Source organism: Microtus ochrogaster, unplaced genomic scaffold (assembly GCF_000317375.1).
Source record: "Microtus ochrogaster isolate Prairie Vole_2 unplaced genomic scaffold, MicOch1.0 UNK8, whole genome shotgun sequence".
Taxonomy (NCBI): domain Eukaryota; kingdom Metazoa; phylum Chordata; class Mammalia; order Rodentia; family Cricetidae; genus Microtus; species Microtus ochrogaster.
The window spans coordinates 6,862,221-6,876,812 of NW_004949106.1; positions in this window are offsets into that span (position 1 = coordinate 6,862,221).

The window sequence follows — 14,592 nt, forward strand, 5'->3', positions numbered from 1 at the left end:
GAATGGGGAGAATGCAAGCATCACCTGTTTTCCTTAGGCAGCTTATTATGGCTGCCATGGTAACCAGGAAGCTGTGCTCCCAGTCAGGAGGAGGGAAGCAGAAGCTTTCAGAGAATACAACAGTATCGCTGCATTTTCTTTCCTTTTTCTATACAATTATTAATCACAAACTTCTAGTTTAACTCGTCACACTTAAGAAATGGAGTTAGCACACAAAACCCCCCTTATCCCTTCTTAGAATTCTGGACTGATTTAATGCTTCCCGTATCTGCAGGGGAGCTTCACAGCCACGCCCCCTCTGAAACAGTCCTAAGACAACTGGTACCTACTTTATCCATCTTGTTATCCCTCAGAAATGCATGCTTGGCATCATTGTTATTCACCAGAGAACTGTTGACTACATCTGTGTGGGTATACAAACTGAAAACCTTGTGGAAGTAAGAGGAACATTGAAAGCGAACAGCAAAGGGAAGCAGCAAAAAGAAAACAAAAAACAAAACATTGAGGGGACCATCAGGAGAGCATTGGAGACAGCATAGGAAAAATAACCCGAACATGATGAAAAGATTCATGTGGGCTAATTTACTTCATTTGCCTTCAGACCTTTTGAGTCAGTTTCCGCCTGCTATAGCAGTCGTTCTGATTCCTGAGAGGTTTAGGAAGGCCGGCATTCTCAACACAAACCTTGATATGGGTTATATAGCATGATGGAATAGAGCAAAGGAACAGCCCTCTCTCCCACGCACACCCTTTGCAATTGGATTTTTATCTTCTAGGTTAACATAGCTTTGTCTATGTTATCTGTCACGATAGAAATAGTTTTCATATATCCAGACGAAATAAATGCTTGGTAGATATAGGAAATCGAATGGAAACATTTATTCCACAAATTTTACGTTTTGAGAAAACAAATTTTGTACAAGATCATAGAATTTTGAGTCTTGGGTGCTTTCTATGGCAAGGCACAGCTTGTCTGGTAAGGGTTGAGAGATGTACTAGTCTGTCGCAGTCAGTCAGGGGCACCTCATCATTGTGTCCACTTTAGTCAGCTCTTAGAATCTACAGAGTCAATGGCTCATCAAGCCACAGGTTCTGGGCCACAGTAATGGCCTCTGTTTCACATAACCTTATTTTGAAAATGTGCATGTGTGTGTGTATGTGTATAGGTGAGATTAGATCAGCATCAACATTAAGTCGATTTGAAATTCACTATTGAGGACATTTTCCTAGCATTTTTTGAACACAACTTGAACTATATATTCTTTCCTCAATTTGGGGTTTCAGAAATGTTCTTAAGGATTAAAAGTTCTGATGATCAATATTAAATCTTCACTGTAGATTACAACCATGAGACACTATCTCCGAATTAGTTGAAAATAAATATATGGTGTAAAGTAGGGTATTAACTCTCTACATTGCTTTAACTTCCTTCACTAGCATGGGAGCATAAGAAACCTTAATTCATTTCTAAGAGCGCGGATATATTTTAATGTTTGAAAATTATAAAATAGGCTAACATCTCTATTAACGACATGCAAGACATTTGTATTCTTTCAATGTAATGTTTGGACTCTTCTGTCTTCTTGATGGACTGTTTACGGTAAAATCATCTCTGGGGTTTGTTATGCCTATTGTTCCATGTTCTGTCTTTTGCTGTCTCCTTTCACTAAATTGATAGAGAGATTGGTATTTTTAGTTTTCTTGAAACTGAAGTTTCTTTTAAAATTTTGACAATTTTTCACCTTGGCAATATGCCTGTGTTGCTTAAGTTTAAGTAAAAGAAATAAGTTCTTATAATTGGTTTATTTATTGTCATTACTGTGTGCTATGGCAAGATACTATAAGAAATGCAAACATTCATCCATAACAAAGAAAGGAAATAAAAGGCCAATTATATTTTGAGATGTTAAGTATTCAAGAAGAAATCCTTTTGATTCTAAATATAATTTTTAAAAAAACTCACTTACTTATGAAGAAATAAAACTAACAAGAAGATAAGTGGATGAAGCAGATAGAGTTGTTTAGTTTCTATAATAATTTCATTAATATGCTTTTTCTTTTTTTCTTCTCTTGACCTAATCTCAAATTCTGTGATCCACCCATAAGATTCTATTCTCTTTGCGAATGGACATCCTTGCTAGTTATTTCTAATTGGGTCGCCTAACTAAGGCCAGTGTGAATACAGGAAAGTAGCAAACTAGATGAGTTTAATACTACTTCTTTATCCCCAATATTAAGTAAGAGAAGGATGGTAAAGACTTTCCAAGAATAAAATCATTGAGATTTTCTTCTTTTTTTTTTTTTTGAAAACCAAGAATTGCTGCAGATAATAAAAATAACAAAAACTAATTTTGTATAATCCTGTACCTGCATGAGAAAAATCATGAGTTTGATATTGAGCCTATCTACAAAGTGATTTCCAGGCCATCCTGCTCTACACTGTGAGATACTATAACACAAATGCGTGTGCATGCACACACACACATGTACACATACATGCACATTCTTACACAAGCAGCAAAATAATAAATAATTCCCAAGGAGATATATGCCCATAAAGATATTGTAGTTGTATTTTTCATTTACTTTCTACATCACAGAACTTATTTAAATGTATACAAATTAAAATTATAAAATTGAGAAAACATTTTATATTCTTTTATATGCTAAAACTGAAGAAAAGACCCTATAAAATATTAAATTCAAATTTGTAAATAAAGGATCACTCTTTCCTAAGTTTCCTCTCTTTGATATAACTCCGCACATACAATTTAATATAAAATATAGAATTATATCATTATTTTATAATATACTGTTAGTGGTATTTGACCAAGTAGAAAAGAGATCATAAATTGAAGTCTCTAAACCTATTTGTGAAAGAAGAAAATGTCATTGAGGTTATTATATTTTCTCTTTTAGACAACTGTGGCTAAAGCTCCTGTCATGCAATACCCAAATTTAGAAATAATGACATTGATTTCTGAATTAAATCAACTTTTCTAAACATAAAGCGAAGACACATCTACCAAAAATGACTTGGGTGATAATGAAGAGGAGTGTTTCAAAGGAAGATGCCAATATTTAAAAATAAAAGTTTGGGAGATGGCTGAGCAGTTAAGAGCACTCACTGGTCTGGCAAAGGTCTCAGGTTCAATTCCCAACACCCATATGGTAGGCCTACCAACCACACTCCAGGGTAAGCCCCATGCCCAGAAGTGGTGGCTCAACACAAAACACACTTAATGTTTTTGTGTGCCTTTTGTTTAGTCTGGTAGGTATTTTTCTTTCTCGTTTCTTCTTCTTTTATGTTTGTTTTGATTTTCAGTTTTAGTTTTTTATGTACTTTGTTTTTCATGGTTTTTCAGAGAAAAGAGGCAGAGAGAGAGAGAAAAAGAAAGAATGATTTGGGGTGAGTACCGACGTTGGGTGGATAAAGAAGTATTAGGGAGAAGAAATAACATAACAAAATGTACAGGATAGGAAAGAAATTTAAGTTCTTAAAATCACACAGTTAATTCTAAAAGATTGCAAAAAAAACATAATTTTAAGCTAGTTTTTGTTTGTTTGTTTGTTTGTTTGTTTGTATTCAGAGCTACTCATGGCTTCAAGCAGCCCACAAACCACAGGTTGGACATATCTGAATTTTAAGACTTTCAAGTTTTAAAATTTGAATGTTACAATAATATGAAGAAACATGGTCCCACTAATGTATGACTCATATACTGAAAACTTTCCTAGAAATCTTATTTTAGCTATTAGTTAAGATACATAATGACATTAAATTCAGAGGTCTGGTGTCCAATATAATGCCCGATATCATTTTAGCCATATGTACAAAAATAAGCACCTATTTCTATAATTTACTGAGGGTGGTACTGATAGAGTTTATAGCATCATATATTCTAAGTAAGTGCTGTAACACTAAGCTATATGGCCTGATTTTTTTTTTTTGAGATAGGATTTCCTTAAGTCACTGAGGCAAGCCTTGTAGTTCAGGCACACACTAAACTTGTGGTCTTTGCCTCTCAGGAACCTGTAATTACAGGTTTGTGCCACCCTAGTTAACTATGTCTTGTTATGTCTCTTTATGGCATAACGTAACAATCTTGTTTTCATGCAGAAACTACTGGACACAAATATGTGACCTTAAAATTATGCTGATGGATTTTTTTCACTGTGATTATATGACTAATACTAATACATGAAAGGAAAATGTACGGAAGGAGAGACATTTTCAGATTTATGGGTCCAGAAATGTCAGTACATCATACCAGAATAGAGCAGTTCACATCCCAGAGAAAGAAACAGAGTGTGGGCAAGGGAAAGATGTTTTTCCTCAAAGTGATGACTATCTAGGTTGTCAATTTACCTGCATCTGGAATCAACAGAAACACAAACCGTGCACTTTACTGAGGGGTTTCTTAATCATAATCTTCAAAGCATATACACTCTATATTTGGGCCACATCTTCTGGTGACATCCCAGATGAAAGTACACAGGAAAAAAGAGATTTTGCCTTTTGCCTGCTTGTCCTGACTCTTACAGTCAAGTTCATCTCCTCTGTTGCTGGGGCATTGTTCATTCCCTGGTATTAGAACATACTTCTTCAGCACTCCCAAATACATTGAAGGTCAGAAGCTTTCTTGGAATCTTCCAACACTCCAGCACTAGATTGGCCTGCTGAGACATCCAGTCTCCTGGGTTCAAGGACTGTTAGGTACTCAGCTTTTCTGTCAAGAGACGGCCACTGCTGGACTACTTAGAGCACAGTTTATAAGCCAGCTGCGTATATAGTCTGTATTTTGAACTGGCACTGTATTTGCACACAGCCTAACAACTTCTCATATCACATCCATTGTTCTATAGCATGGGTTTTTGTCTATAGATCACAATGCAGATGAAGAAGCACACTGGATCTTGGCTCTCGGCCCGACTCAAACTCAGTAATGTTGCTCTCCATTTACTTGTTCCTTCCTAACGGTCAATGTGACCTTTTCTATGTCACTGAATCAAAACTTTTATGGCCTGCTCAATGTATCTTAAATAAGTCATTTCATTCAATTCGGGCCTGCCATAAACGGAGCTTTAAAAGATACGTTCTTATAAGTCCACCTTAATAGCTTGAATTTGGTTCCATTTCCCCAACCATGAATATGTCCATTTGTATCATTATACATAGCCAAGAACCAAGATTCATCAAAAATAGAAAAGTGCGTATTTTAAGCAGATTTCATCTTTTTATTCGCTGGCAATAACCTTTTGCCACAAGGTCGTCTAATATAAATTGGTATGATTTATGGAAGCAGCTTGAATGTTCAGAGACCAAAAAGTAGCACCGAGCAGAGTAATTCTGGGCAAGAAGCGAGGATTCCTAGCTAAGGAAGTCTAAATAAAACCAACATGCCTGCTGAACAAAGAAGTATATACGAACCAAATAATCATCTCTTGGAAACGTTCCTGTATTGTGTTGATTCAATAAATAGGAAGCAAAATCACCCGTTAGAACTGGTTCCACTGAGAGATGAGTGCCTTGGGAAGTAAGTGATTATGTGGATGGCAGAAGCCATCATGAACATTCAAGCACATGGAGAAGGAAGCACCAGAGGGTTCGGTGTGCTCGGCATCATCTAATAGGAAGCGAGTTTGCTGCAAAATGTTTCCTAAAACCCATTTCTCACAGTAACCTGCAGGAGGCATAGTTTATAATTTTAGTGGCTCTACTCAACCTAGCAATAATAAAAGTGTGCAAGTATGGATTAATTAACTCATTCAATAACAAACACCGCGGATGTATAACCTCGGGACCCTTGTGTTTTATTGACCCCTTCAATATAATTAAGAGAGTACCAACATTTTCTCCAAAATAACGTAACCTGGGGTATTTCCCAAGAAACTCTATTCTTGGGTTTTTGCTCTGGTAAAGCTGTTATGGTAATGCTGTTGATAAATATCTTTGTATTTACAGTTAATGAACTATAGAGCAGGTAATATAGAAGAGGAACATACCTGAAAATGAAGTATGCAGTTTAGAAACTGCAAACACATTGCATTGCTTTCTGATTCATACCGTCAGTGACAAATTATCCCCTACAGAGCTCATTATTTTGGGGGACTTTTAAAGGTACTTCCCAAACATACTACCTCATAGAATAGGTTCAAGTTCTGCTTATCTAACCCATAAATAATTAAAATTTTTATTTATAAACTGGATTTCTTTGACAAAAATACTGTTTCTGTGATTGCTCAGAATACCTAAATATGCCCAATCAAAAATGAGTTGGGTATCATAAATGGCTACTAACAAGTGTTAGCATAGAATTTTTTTTAAAAAAAAACTAGTATTGATGTTCTCCAATGAAACAGCCTTTGCTTTAGACTCACAGTTATTAAATTTTTCCCTGAGCAACGACAGTAAGTTCTCAATGCTTCCTAAACCATGACTGTAAAAATGTCCTCCTTTTTCTCCTGTGATGCTGGGACACACTGCTTGTGCGTGACTATATGAAGGTTTGCAGGGAGAGGAAAAGGGATGAATGGCTATAGCTGAGAAGTGGTCCTAACCTGCTCGAACCAGCCGAAACCAGCCGATAAAGTACTGTACACTAAGTCATTTATAAATAACATAGCCCATTTTTCACCTTTCATATGTCTAGGGAGTTCAAGGTAAAGGGACTGGTAAGTCTTGTAAGCCGAGGTCCTCCACTGTGTGACCAAGACCTTCCTGTGGACTACGGGTCCTCCACTGTGTGACCAGTTCTTCTCCGTGGGGTGAGGGTCCTCCACGGCACACACAATACCTCCCTGCTGTGTTCCTTTTGCAGGGAGTAAGTATACCCCCAACTCTGCCTTTTGGCATTCTTTCCTTTTCTCATTTTACAGAGTGTTACTATTGACCAAATGATGGCTTTTTAGCTCATTTCCCAACTCTACTTCAACCTTTCAACAAGTAGGAGACACCACACATGGCTGTCACCCTAAAGTTACTAACGCAACGGTTGAGAGATGCATGCTATGATTTAAAGCTCCCCAAAAGCTCAACTTCCTAACACTAGCGCATCAGGGATTTGCTTCAGAAGATATATTTGAGAGGCACACAAACACTCAGCTTAGGAAAAAAAAAATGTTTTTGGCAACTTCAGTGATTTTTAAATATGAGTAAAATGTTTTCATATTTGCATTGAAAATTACCATTGTACAATACAAGGATTAAGGGTAAAATCACCCTCACACTGCAAATTTCTAATTAATCTTCACCCCATTTTCTAGCAAATATGAGAACGCATATGAAATGTTTAGAAAAGGCTGTGAAGGAAATGCTGAAAGCTTTGAGATGAAGTTCCCTTAATGATGTTTGCCCATTCCCGTTTTCTAGATGAGGGCTGGCATTTCAGTCTCTAATAGGTCACCAAAACTCTGCAGCTGCCTATGCTGTTGGGATTCGTGACCACATATAAAGGAAAAAACAGAGAACTGGGCAGAGAGAACACACTTATAGGAACGGCCTGCGTCACATTCACAGAGCACACTCAGAGATGCTTTAAGAGGAAGGGGGATGGGTATCTGCTATTTACCAAGATGGCTCTTAGGGAAGTAGAACCTGGGAGAAATATGAACACCACCCAAAGGGAGATGGGACCTGGGAGACATATACCCAACCAAAGGGATGTGGGACCTGGGATACACAGGAACACCCAAAAGGAAGGTAAGACCTGGGATACATAGGAACAACCAAAGGTTAAGTAGGACTTAGGGATGCTTATGAACACCCATAGTCAAGCCTCTTCCTAGGTAATTCTCAAAGCTGGAATCAGAGGTGTGCAGGCCTTGGCTAGGAAAGGCTCTCCTACTTGGCTTCATGTTCTATAGTCATTCTTCAGGTGTTCTTAGCTGTTAGCCTTCAGGTCATGTCTGTAGCTCTTCAGAATCAGCCTACCACTGTATAGAACCAGTGTCCTGGGACTATTAATGTATATAGAAAAATAGCTATGAAGCAAGCAATTATTCTGTTAGCCTAGCAACCATAATTTGACCATGTTTCATTAAACAAGCTACCTGTCAATTTTATTCCACTTTCTAAAATACATTTTTGCTATTTCCCCTCGAAAACACAGATTCTCAAGCAAATTACTCACAAGGTTTCAATGATGTTTGATCCCAACTACTTAGAGGATGCTACCTGCCTGCTTGTGCAATGTTCTAACTTTCTTCTTTAATTATACCACGCAATCCTCATAATGCTGAACTCAGAGAAGGTCCTAAGGTTATACAACAATAGATTTCATGGCAAAACAAAATGAAAAGATGCTATGTTAGTCAATAACTAGGTCTAACACACCTCAAATTTAACATAAATATAGTCATAAACTGTAGTTCCACACCTACAGAAACAGTGGGTGTGACTAAGTAGAGACTGTACTCTGTAGACATGGGGCTCTTTGAGACGGGGAGGAAGACAAGAGCCTCAGGAACGAAGAAGGCTTAATGCCAAGTCAGAATGTGGAGAAGCAGCCCACATGTGTGGGCTTTTCTAAGCTGCTGTTATTCAGCTTGGAGAAGGGGGGGGGGGAATCACTAAGTAAATATCTTTAGGAATTTGGTCTGAACCCAGTGTTTGTTGGTTTGCATGTGCTAAAGAGAACAGAAAAAGAGATTCAAAAGAAATAAAAGGATATTGAAATGTCAATGGTGAAAAAAAAAGATGAGGCAATTTCACAACTGGACTCTTTCTATAACAGAGAAGAGTAAATTTGTGTGAAAACTGACTTTTTGAGTTATATAAATATTTTGCTTTTGAAAATAATCTATAACCCAAAATAACTCTTCCTTCTGAAATCATTATGCTTCTGGGAATTGGACAAGTCACATCATTTAGAATTCATTTCCCTGAGTTTTTTTTTTTCACTGAAAAATTGTCAATTCAACTCAGGAAAACAAATCATTTCATGGTTGGCACCATCTGCATGATCAGATGAGTCACAGAAGAGTGGAGAGCCCTGCCTCTTTAAAAGCAGAAAATGTGGTGGGATTAAATTGGAAAATTATATAAACACACATGTTGCAAATGGGGGAAGATGCATAATAAACCATCACTTACATTACTAATGCAAAGAAAATATCAATAAATATGTTTTGACTAACAATTGTCAGCATTTCCATTTGCATTATATTTGACTTCAAAAATAGTCATCAGAGGATAGGCAAGGTGCATGCAATGATGTCTTCATGTGAAATTCTTGAAAAGTAAATTTTAGCTTGATCTTTTCTGACAGCAATTTATATTGAGAAATAGAAATCCTCAAGACACTTGTTTTCTTCTATTTAGTAATTCCATTTCTGGAAATCTATCCTTAGAAAATGATTTTTAAAATACGGCCAATGAAAACTGGTGGAACATATTCATGGTGTTATGCTTACTGGGGGAAAGCAGAAGGGAAATCAAATTCTAATATTCAAGAGTTTCTTAAGCATGATACACAAATAAAATGACTTTATATATAGTTAAGAACAATTACATCTATATTTGATATGTTTGTAAACAATTTTATTTTCAGATAGGTCTTTAAGTCAATTAAAAACACTGTGTTATTAAAGTTTCCATAACTCTATATAAATAGATGGATATCTAGGGTCATTGAGATGGCACAGCTGGAAAAGGTTCTTGCTACACAAGACTCATGAGTAGAGCTTAACTCCTAGATGCCATATAAAGCTGAAAGGGGGAACCCACTACACAAACCTGTCTTCTGACTTCCACCTCATGCATATGTATGTATATATTCTGTGCCTCCCTTACCCACATAAATGTATAGAATATATATGTGCTGCTATATATGTGTGTATAATTGTATCCTCAATATACAAATACTCACACATGTAACCTAGAGAACACACACATGTTATATGTTTGTGTGTGTGTCTCCTCCATATATATATAAGGGACATTTATATATACACACATATATATGGAACAACAAACATCTATACAGATATGTATAGCATGCACATGATAATAAATTTCAAATGTATGGAAGTCTAATTGTGTAACTGATCTACAAGAAAATGAAATTCAAACATATATGAAAGTAAAACATCATATAGCAGTGACAGTTAATGATATAGCAACACAGACATAAACCCTTTATGTGCATACGACTTTATGTGCATATGACTTTGTATGCATACGACCTTATGTGCATAAGACTAAGAGAAAAATGCCAAAATATACAGCATTATAATTTGAAATATAACAATATTTTGCTATGTTCTAACATGGACTATATTTGTGCACATATAACCATGAATGTAGATTTTTGTGTGTTTATGTGTGTGATGAAATTCATGTGTAAATACCAAGATAAGCAAGGGTCTAAGCAGCCAGGGAATGAATGAGCGGTCCATGCCAACACACCATAGCTTTTCATTTACTCTTTAAGGAACACTGGCATATTAGTGATGTATTCAAACAACTCTGCATTTGTGGCAAGCTTTTAAACACAAAAATTGACAATAACCAAGCATAAACAAATCATGTGGAATTATATAGAGCCATCCAATCTATAAGGAATACATGCTAATTAGGCTCAGTTATTTTTACATAAATTAGTTGAGTCATTGTAGGCTACACACAGAAGCGGACTGTATTTCATTCGCTTACAAGTGGCAATTGCTAAAATGTTCTAAAACTTCCCTACACTAAGATAAAACAAACAACTCACCTACCTTTTATAATATTACCTGGGTTCACACATAATATTCTACTGGACTACAGCACAGATAACAATACTCCTGCCTAGGTATGGAGAACAGATACAAACAACAATTTGCACATCCACTGGTACAAAAAACACAAATGCAGAGTGTGGTAATCACCATTTCAAATCATTTCCTTATTAGCCCTTTCTCTGTAGCCTAGTAAGTTCTCATTCTGAAAAGCTGTATGTACTTTAAGAGAAGTTATTTTTTTCTCCATCTGCTCTCTTCAATGAATGTCACCCCCTCCAATATTATGGTCACACAAGATATGATTGGAGTAGATCTATGATGGAAGTTAAATATTTCATTTGCAGAATATAAATTTGCACCAATGAGGCTATAGCTAATGTCACATTTTTTAATATTGGAAAGAACTTTTTCTGACATTTTAATTTTCTCCCACATAATAGTCTTCATCAAATATAAAGGCAAATTAAATTACTTTGAATACAACTACTCTGTGCTTGGAGGAATAAGTGTCCAGTCTTTAAAGAAAAAAAATTAACACAATATAATATTCTTGTTAATGCCCAAAGGTTGATATTATAATCTGGCTGGTTCTATGTGAGATGCTTTATAATTTATCTTACCTTTCAAAACTTGATCTATATCTTGTTCTCTCTTGCAGGAAAACTGATGAAAATCACAGGAAATTATAGTCATTGTGCTATAAAGCATGTATTGTGATAATTTATTTTAATATACAAAACAAAATTGACTAGCAATGTTAAAAATTTTCCCTTTTGACTTTTTAAACTTTTTTTAAAAAAGATTCCCTTTAAATAAATTAGAAATCTATCATCAAACTTTGTATCAGAATTAGCATTTGGTAATAGTTCATGTCTTAGTCACCACTCTATTACTGTGAAGAGACACTGTGACCACAGCAACTCTTATAAAAAAAAAAGTATTTAATTTGGGCTTGCTTACAGTATCAGAGGTTCAGTCCATTTACCTCAGTGCAGGAAACATGACCAGCATACAAGCACACATGGTACTAGAGAAGTAACTGAGCTTCTACTTCTGGCTATGCAGTCAGCAGGAAGAGAGAGTCACTGGGCCTGGCTTGGGCTTTTGAAACCTAAAAGTCCAATCCCTAGTAACACACTTCCTCCAAAAAGCCACACCAACTCCAACAAGTTTACACTTTCTAATCCTTTTAAATAGTGCTACTAGATTCCCAACTCCTTTAGGGGACAGGGAAACACTATGACAGGCCTGACCATGCTGTTTGTTGATAGAGTGTGGATTTTTGATGCTTTGGATTAGAATATGAGTTGAATATTTTAATCTTAGACTTAATGGGTTGGGGTAGGGAAGACAGTGGTACTAAGAGTGATTTGAACTGTGCGAACCTGGCTCAAGCTGTTTCAGAGAAGAACATTAGTGTGTAGTCAAGAGACTATTGTGATATTCTGGTGAAGAATGTGGCTGCTTTCTCTTCTTGTTCAAAAAATTGTCTTGGTGCTAAATGGAAGAGTTTGAGATTAATGGCATTGGCAGAAGAGAGTTCAAGACAACCTAGATTTGACTTTGCTACATGGCCACTCTTAGACAGATCGATGACGAAAAGGAGCAAACTGAGCAAGAAAATACAAAATGCACAATGTGAGGAGAAAAAGATCAGCAGGAAGTTCAGCAGAGCTAAGTGCAGTGTTCAAGGAAATAAAAAGTTAAAGTCCAACACTAAACGTAGCAATGGGAGTGGAGATCTCAGAGCAAAACCCAACCCAACTAAGCCTTCCAACATAAGAAAAGGAATTAAAAAATCAGTGAAGGAAATCATCAAAAGCAGAAAGTTGATCAAAATTTCTTTGAACAAGGGGAACAAATTCCAGTCCCACCACGTGGCAGAACTTAGCAGCTCCAGCCATGTGGTTCTGGCTTGAGAGTCAAAGATATGAGAAATGGGATATAAAGATTCCCTCCAAGGCTAAGAAAAGTCGCTGAGGCCAGGCATTTGTCAGGGATAGCCTCAATGTTGTTAGAGAGTTTAAGATGTCAGGCATGTCAGAGCCATAGGATGGCTGCCGAGGAGAGCTGCTAACAGGCTGCTTCAAGAGAAAGACGTGTGCTACAGCCAATGAAGCTGAAAAGAGGTGGAGATCCGAAGAGCACTTTGATGCCAGACGTGGAGTTGCAGAGTTTGGAGTTTGCCCTCCTGGTTTTCAGTTTTGCTTTGGTCCAGTGTTTCCTCACCATGCTCCTTTTTCCTCCCTTTTGGAAAGATAAGGTATGTTCTGTGTCATCCACGTATGATGTATCTAGCCTGCTCTTTCATTTCGACGTTACAGGGGGTTACAATGAAGACATTGCTGTTAAGTTTCAGGAGAGATTTGAAGTTTGGACTTTCAAACAGTATTGAAACTGTGGTAGACTAGTCAGACTTTCGATGTTGAATTGAATACATTTTGTATTATCATATGGCTACAAGCCTATGGAGGCTGGGGATTGGACTGGGAAGGGTTTAATGAAAATGGGCCCCCATACACTCATAGGGAGTAGCACTATTTGAGAGTATTAGGAGTTGTGACCTTATTGAAGGAAGTGTGACACTGAGGGGTGGCCTTTAAAGTTTCAAAAGCCTGAACCAGGCCCAGTGGCTCACTCAGCCTCTTCTTGCTGCCTGTGGAGCTGGATGCAGAACTCTCAACAGCTACTCCACCATCCTGTCTGTCTGCATGCTGCCATATTCTCCACCATGATGACAATGAACTAGATTTATGAAACTGAAAGCAAGCCCCAACTAAATGTTTCCCTTTATAGGGGTTGTCATAGTCACCAGGTCTCTTCACAGCAAGAGAATGCTACCTGAAACAGTCCACATCAGAAAATGCTACATCCTTCCTTCAGATATACCTATGGTGGTTTGAATGAAAATGGTACCCATAGGCTCGTGGGAAGTGGCACTATCAGAAGGTGTGGGCTTGCTGGAGGAAGTGTGTCACTGAGGTAGGCGTGTAAGTTCAAATGCTCAAGCCAGACCTAGGGTGTGTCTCTCTTCCCGCTGCTTGCCAACCTGGATACAGAGCTCTCTGCTCCTTCTCCAGGACCACTTCTCCTTCTGGCATAATGACAACGGACAAAATTTCTGAACTGTGTGAGACAGCTCCAAACTGAAGGCTTTCCTTTATAAGAGATGCCATGGTCATTGTATCTCTTCACAACAATAAAACCCAAAGACAATATCCTATATTCTATCGTCATCATTCTGTGCATCCACCCCTAAAATTGTAAGTCAAAACCCTAACTTTGCAAGGTGATCACATTAAGTAGATCTGTGGAGATCTAATTAACTCTGAAAGGAATCAGCATCCTTTGTTAATGGGACTTGTCATCTTATAAAGGAAAAGCCAGTGAGTTCATTCACTATCTTCATCAAGTGACACATTGACAATAAGAGTCATCAGAACGTGGCCTCCCATCAGACAGTGGCAGTACCAGCACCATTTGTGGTGATATTTAATCTGGATTTTAATAAATAAAGCTTGCCTAAAGATCAGAGAGTAAAACAGCAACCATGGTCAGCCTTAAAGACAAGGCAGTGGTGGTACACACTTTTAATCCCAGTAGCCACACTAGTTTACCATAGAAACTGGGTGGTGGAGGTGAAGGCCTTTAATCCCAAAGCTAGAGAGGAATATAAAATGGGAGGAGACAGCTCTCAGTCAATATCATTCTGAGTATTTCTGGAGGCAAGATCGCCATTCTAGACTGAGGTAGAGGTAAGAGCCATTTGCTTTTCTGACCTCCAGTTTGAACCTCAATATCTGTCTCTAGGTTTTTATTAGTTGGGCTACAACCATTGACTTTTAACTTCCCAGTCTCTTAACAATATAA